We start from the raw sequence: 7,846 nt of genomic DNA on the forward strand, positions 1-7,846 counted from the left end.
CATGTTCCAACATGGAACAAGCTTCAACTTCACCTACAACTAGCACGCTATAAGAGGGGCTGAGCAATAGCGGTAACTTAGCCAAACAACGGTTTGCTAGGAAGGTGGGTTAGAGGCTTGACATGGCAATATGGGAGGCATGATAAACAAGTGGTAGGTAGCGCAACATAGCGATAGAGCGATCAGCTAGCAAGCAAAGATAGAAGTGATTTTGAGGGTATGGTCATCTTGCCTGAGATCCCACAACGAAGAAGAACGAGTCCATCAAGAAGACAAACGGACGTAGTCGAATGGATCCTCACAATCGCAAAGTTACCGGAACTAACAAGAAGAAGCAACATCGGAAAGAAGCAAACAACATGGTAAACAACCATCACATGAACATGACATGATGGACAACCAAGTATGATGCATGTCCGATTTAATGAAACATGGCATGGCAAAGGCACAAACAAAACTGCAAGTTAAGTGGAGCCCAATATGCAACGAGTTGCATATTGACGAAACACCACATGACTTATTTAGTTCTCTCTCGGTTATGTACCCAACAATATTAAATGGTATTAAACATGGCAAGGGATGAAGCATAAGTAAACTAAGTATCTAGTCAAGTTTATATGAGGCCGAAAATAACAAACAACAACTCCGGAAAATCCACATGTGCATATTTTAGATTTGGTACTGTTCTGCCCTAAACCATATTTTAGAGTTGTTAAACATGCAAAGTACTGCCACCATGTTAAAATATGCATTTTTCTACCCATTTGCATATAAAGTTTATTAAATCTGGAGCTACGATTAATTAGTTATGAAATAAAACATTTTAACATGTGATTTATGCAAAATAATAGCAAACAACAAGTTAAAGATTTTAACATGGATGAAAGTCAACACATTGAAGAAACGGTGGAACACCTCTTCTTCCACTGCACTTTCAGCCAGTCATGCTGGAGGATACTGAACATTACCTGGAGTGACCACCAACATCGCCTTCAGCTGCTGGAAAGATTGAAAGAAAGGCACAATCACAAAATGATCATGGAGATTTTCCTCCTGGCAGCTTGGAGCTTGTGGAAGGAACGCAACAACAATTATTTTAGAAAAGTGCTGCCATGCATTGACTCGTGGAAAAGGAGGTTCATAAATGACTTAGAGACCTCTTACACAGACTACCTGAGCACAAAAAACAACTTGTGCACGAAACTTTGGCTACTATACAATGAACCTATATATAGAGGTAGCTGTAGAGGGATTCTTACTAAGGAAGTTGCCTCCACCTTGTAACTTAGCTATGTAGTTGTTCTCCTCCCTCCTCCCCCCCACACTCTATGCATATGTAACAAAACTTTTATATTGTAGTAATATATAAGCAGAAGGAGCCTTTCCTACTGTCCTAACCTTCAAAAAAACGGCGAGCGTCTGCTGCGAGGCTCCATGGCACTCCTGGCTGCTACTGCCATGACGGGGAGAGAGGAAGGTTAGAGAGAGAGAGAAGAAGAAAGGAGAAAGGGAACGAATAGTGGGGCGACACGACCTGGGTCCAGCAGGGTTGCTACGGTTGGCTCCGGCTAGGCCGTCGACGGGTGGTGGCACTCGGGGCCAAGGTGAGGAGGCGGTTGCCTCTGCGGGAGGATGCGGGAGGCGAGGCTGGGGCGTTGGGAGCCTCCTGGGCCGTCGGATCAGAGATCTGGCGGTCCAGATCGAGTGGGAGGTGGCTGCAGTGGTTGGTGGATCGTGAGGAGTGGCTGGTTGGTTCGGTGGAAAAATCGAGGAGGGTAAGGTGGTGGCTGCTGATTTGGAGTGGGGGAGATCCCGAGGAAGAGGGGAGTTGGTCGGGTGGCGGCGGAAGGGAAGGATGGATGTGACAAGCCTAAAAAACTAGGGTTTGACTGGTATATATAGCAGATGGATTTTTGGGTTAGGGGCTAATCCGTCCCTCCGATCGTAATCGAACGGCCGGGAAAAATAGGTAGGGAGTCGAAATAAGAAAAGGGAGATGTTTTATAGATGTTTGGGGATGATCCAGACCCATCGGTGACGACTGCCCGGGTCGGGTCCGGAACAGCTTTCGGACGCGCGCGCGAGGAGGGCCGCGGGCTGACGAGAAAGGTTAGGTTGGGCCTGGCGGTAGGTAGTGGACTGTGTAGACGGTTTAGGGAGGAAAGAGAGGGAAAACCAGGCAACAGTTTTCGGAGACCGAAAACGTCCGACAATTTGACCGACTATATTGTCGCTATAGTTATCCGTTGAGGCGTCAAACGGACTCCGAATGCGATGAAACTTGGCAGGCGGCCTATCTACACTATAACAACACCGCATGCCAACTTTCATCCCATTCCGGGAACAATTTTATGCCACTTATAAAATAATATTTCGGACATACCGCGGGCGCGTGCGAGTGTGGTTGGGCTCAAAACGGACAACGGAGAGAACGGGGAGACCCGGACGGATGCAAGTTCTGGAAACATGCAGATGCAATGCACATGATGACATGGCAAGATGCAACAGGCAAGCGAATGACATGGCAACAACGACGCATAACTGGAAGACACCTGGCGCAACGGTCTCGGGGCGTTACACTATGTCTCACCGTAGTCCATACCTTCGACTTGAGTGTAGCCTTGGGCGACGAGAGGAGCTTTGTTGCGGATGACTTGACCATCTTCGTCTTGCTTGTTGCGAAACACCCATTTGGTACCAATGATTGTGGTTATTTTCAGGCTTCTCGACCAATGTCCACACTTGATTTCTCTCGAAGTTGTGTAGCTCTTCATGCATGGCATTTATCCAATCTGGATCTTCCAATGCTTCTTCAAGCTTCATAGGTTCAATGATAGAGATGAATGAATAATGTTCACAAAAGTTAGCCAAATGAGTTTTAGAGCGAGTGATTCTCCCGGTTTGAATATCATTGAAGATTTGTTCGACGGGATGTTCTCTTGAGACTCTTGCTCGAACTCGTGAAAGCTTTTGCTTGGGTTGGGGTGGAGCATCTTCTTCATCATCCTGTCCTTCTTCTTGGCCTTCTTCATTATTGGCATTTTTGTTCTCTTGTCTTGGTGGAGAAGGAGGTCGATGAGGTTCTTCTTGGTGTACTTCCTCGTTTTATTCATCTTGGTGCGTCCCACTTGTGGATGCTTCCTTGAGGTAGAAGCTTCCACTTGGATGGACGAGGTACTCTCCTTTACCTCCGTTGGACGAATCTTGCCAATAGACAAGTCTTGGATTGCTTATGAAGGATCCTTATCTCCTACATAAATTGGCAATTGCTCTACTTGCGAGCCGTGAAATTGTTGTAGACACGGTAAGTATGAGAGTGTGAGCCATAACCAAGTAGGAAACATTCATGAGATTTAGGACCAAATTTAGAACGATGATGCTTATCAAGAATGTAGCACTTTGAGATGAATACTCGAAAGTATCCAACTTGGGGTTTGTTACCAGTGAGAAGCTCGTATGCCGTCTTGCCGAGCAGCTTGTGAAGATACAAGCGATTTGTTGCATGACAGGCTGTCTCAACCGCTTCCGCCCAAAAGTGTTTTGGAGTCTTGTACTCATCAAGCATCGTTATTGCCATCTCAATAAGAGTTTGGTTCTTCCTCTCAACAACTCAATTTTGTTGAGGTGTGTACGTAGCCGAGAACTCGTGTGAAATCCCTTCTTTGTCAAGAAATGTATCCACATTTGTGTTCTTGAACTCAGTTCCATTGTCGCTGCGAACCTTCTTGATCTTCACTTCAAATCGATTTTGCGCCTTCCTAGCGAAGCTCTTGAAGATCTTTTGGACATGTGATTTATCATCAAGAAAGAACACCCACGTAAATCTTGAAAAATCATCAACTATGACTAGACCAAATGAGTTACCACCGAGACTCTTGTAGGCATTGGGACCAAAGAGATCCATATGAAGTAGCTCGAGAAGTCTTCTCGTGGTCATAATGTTCTTCACTGGGTGACTTCCTCCAACTTGTCTTCCTGCTTGACAAGCACTACAAAGTCTATCCTTGTCAAATATAACATCTTTTACTCCAAGGATATGACCACCTTTAATAAGCTTATCAAGATTTCGCATGCCCACATGACCTAACCTTCTATGCCACAACCAACCTTTCGAGGATTTAGCAATTAGGCAAGTTCTAGGTTGAGCCTTTTTAGTGAAATCAACAATGTAAAGATCACCTCTATGTGTACCGGTGAAGACCATTTTATGATTATCTCTAGGAAACACTTGGAAATCTACTTCAGTAAATAGGACATTGAAAACAAAGTCAGCAAGACTAGATACGGAAAGTAAATTGTAGCCAAGAGATTCAACGAGCACAATATTTTGTATGGAGCTATCAGGTGAGATGTCCACCTTACCAAGGCCAACCACCTTACCCTTTGAGTTATCACCAAAAGTGACATACTTTCGGGGGCTGTCGTTTTCAGCAAGCTCACAAAACATATCTTTGTCTCCAGTCATATGATCGGTACACCCACTATCTAGAACCCATTCCTTTCCTCCAGCCATGAAGCCGCGAAGATTAGCCATAAGACCAAAGTGTCTCACTGGATCATCAAGATCATAGTCACTATCATCATCCCCATCATAGTATCCATGTTCAACATCGTCATGTGGTGGATAAATTCCTAGAGAGAGTGATTCATTAGAAGTATGACTGTAACAATGTTCATCTCTATGAATTCTAATGACTTCGGAAATGACATTGCTAATGATTCCAACATCTCCTTTGGCACTCGTAAGATTAGTAAGCTCAAATAAACAATCACCAAATTTGGGATCATTGGAACTCATCTTACTCAAGGCAATAGACTTGTGAAGAATCTCATCTAAGTTTTTCAAGGAATAGTTTGGAAATAATTCCTCAAGGAATCTCCATATGGTGTAGGCACAATCAAGAGCAGGCAAGCTAGCAAGCAAGTTTCTGGGCAAACCTCTAGTGATTAAATTGACAATTCTAAGACTACGGATCATGTCAATAGACTCATCAAGGGTAGGATGCAAAGGATCAACATGATGTGCACAAGGGCTAGTAATGTACTTGTTCAAATGATATTCATTGAAAGTCTCAAGCATCTCATTTTTTCACTCATGAAAGTACTCTCTATCAAGTATAGGCACTCTATGTCTAAGACTCCCTAACGTAGACTCAACCATCTTCCTCCAAAGGTGTTTAAACCAAAGCAATGGAGACCAATGCTCTGATACCAATTGAAAGGATCGAGAAGAGGTGTCTAGAGGGGGGTGAATAGACTCTTAGTAAGAAAAGTTGCAGTTTTTAATTTTCTTTAAGTTGAAGTGGAGTTTTAGCACAAGTTTAAACATTCACAACACATATCAAGCAAGCGTGACATGAGTATATGAGCAGCGGAAAGTAAATCATGCAAGTTGCAAGAATGTAAGGGGATGGGATTTGAGTGTGCAAACGCAATTGGAGACACGGAGATTTTGGGCGTGGTTCCGATAGGTGGTGCTATCATACATCCACGTTGATGGAGACTTCAACCCACGAAGGGTAACGGTTGCGCGAGTCCACAGAGGGCTCCACCCATGAAGCGTCCACGAAGAAGCAACCTTGTCTATCCCACCATGGCCATCGCCCACGAAGGACTTACCTCACTAGGGTAAATCTTCACGAAGTAGGCGATCTCCTTGCCCGTACAAACTCCTTGGTTCAACTCCACAATCTTGACGGAGGCTCCTAAGTGACACCTAACCAATCTAGGAGACACCACTCTCCAAAAGGTAATAGATGGTGTGTTGATGATGAACTTCTTTCTCTCCTGCTTCAAATAATAGTCTCCCCAACACTCAGCTCTCTCTCATAGGATTGGATTTGGTGGAAAGAGGGTTTGAGTGGAAAGCAACTTGGGGAAGGCTAGAGATCAAGATTTATGTGGTTGGAATGGAATATCCTGACCTCAACACAAGTGTAGGTGGTTCTCTCTCAGAAAATGTATGTTGGAAGTGTAGGCATGTTCTGATGGCTCTCCCCATGAATGAAGAGTGGGTGGAGGGGTATATATAGCGTCCACATAAAATCTAACCATTACACACAATTCACCAAACTCGGTGGGACCAAATCAGACAACTCGGTCGGATCGATTTAGTTCATAATGTGACCGTTAGACATTTCGGTGGGACCGATATGATCAACTTGGTGGGACCGATGTGCTAGGGTTAGGGTAATACCTCGTCTCGGTTTGACCGATTACGCGAACTGGGTGAGACCGATTTTGGTAATAGGCAAAACAGAGAGTTGGTCAAGCAAACTCGATGGGACCGATTGCATATCTCGATGAGATCGAAATTATTGCAATAGGTAACAAAGAGTTTGCAAGCCCATCTCGGTGAGACCGAGATCCCACCGGTGAGACCGATTTGACTAGGGTTTCTGGCAGTGGCTATGTCAAGTGAACTCGGTGGCGCCGGGTAGGAAATTTCGGTGGGTCCGAGTTTGACTCTTGGTTTGGGACATATGTGGATACGGGAAAGTGGTTGAGGGCTTTGGAGTATATCACTAAGCACTTTGAGCAAGTAAGCCATTAAGCAACACCTCATCCCCTTTTAATAGTATTGGCTTTTCCTATGGACTCAATATGATCTTGGATCACTAGAAATAAAATGTAGAGTCTTGAGCTTGAGCCAACATGTGTTCTTAGTATTTTGAGGGGTCCACTTTCTGATCCATGCCATGCCATCTGTTGAACTTGTCTGAAATATACTAGATGAAAACATTAGTCCAACAAGAGATATGTTGGCATTAATTACCAAAACAACCCAGGGAGCACCTGTGCTTTCAGAGGGGGCCGACCTCCTAGGCGCCCCCCAAGGGGAGTCCTACTCCCACCGGGAGTAGAATTCCCCCCCTCCCTAGTTGGATTAGGAGAGAAGGAAGGGGAAGGAAGGAGGAAGGAAAGGGGTGGCCAGCCCCCTCCCAATTCGGATTGGGCTTGGGGGGGGGGCGCCCCCGCCTTTGCTCCTTTCTCCTCTCTCCCACTATGGCCCAATAAGGCCCATATACCTCCCGGGGGGTTCCGGTAACCTCCCGGTACATCGATAAATGCCCGATCTCACCCGGAACCATTCTGATGTCCAAATATAGTCGTCCAACATATCAATCGCTATGTCTCGACCATTTCGAGACTCCTCGTCATGTCCGCGATCATATCCGGGACTCCGAACTACCTTCGGTACATCAAAACACATAAACTCATAATACGATCGTTGATACGTCTCCAACGTATCTATAATTTTTGATTGCTCCATGCTATATTATCTATTGTTTTGGACATTATTGGGTTTTATTATCCACTTTTATATTATTTTTGGGACTAACCTACAAACCTGAGGCCCAGCCCAGATGTAACGCCCCAGATGTAACTTTCCCCATTTGTACTCCAACTCTTGCCGTTTCCGGTGTCAAGTTATATTTATTTCTCGGGTTCGGGTCTTTGTCTCCGTGTGTTGTTTTTCTTTTTCGTGCATCTCTTATCATGCCATCTCGTGCATTGCATTTGCATACATGTTCATCTCATGCATTCGAGCATTTTCCCCGTTGTCCGTTTTGCATTCCGGCGCTTCGTTCTCCTCCGGTGGTCATTTCTAGTCTTCTTTCGTGTGTGGGGTCTAAACATTTCCGGATTGGACCGAGACTTGTCATGCGGCCTTGGTTTACTACCGGCAGACCGCCTGTCAAGTTTCGTATCATTTGGACTTCGTTTGATGCTCCAACGGTTAACCGAGGGACCAGAAAGGCCTCGTGTGTGTTGCAGCCCAACACCCCCCAAATTTGGCCCAAAACCCACCAAACTCTGCTCCATGTCCTAGAGCGTTCGATCA

Source organism: Triticum dicoccoides, chromosome 2A (assembly GCF_002162155.2).
Source record: "Triticum dicoccoides isolate Atlit2015 ecotype Zavitan chromosome 2A, WEW_v2.0, whole genome shotgun sequence".
Classification (NCBI taxonomy): domain Eukaryota; kingdom Viridiplantae; phylum Streptophyta; class Magnoliopsida; order Poales; family Poaceae; genus Triticum; species Triticum dicoccoides.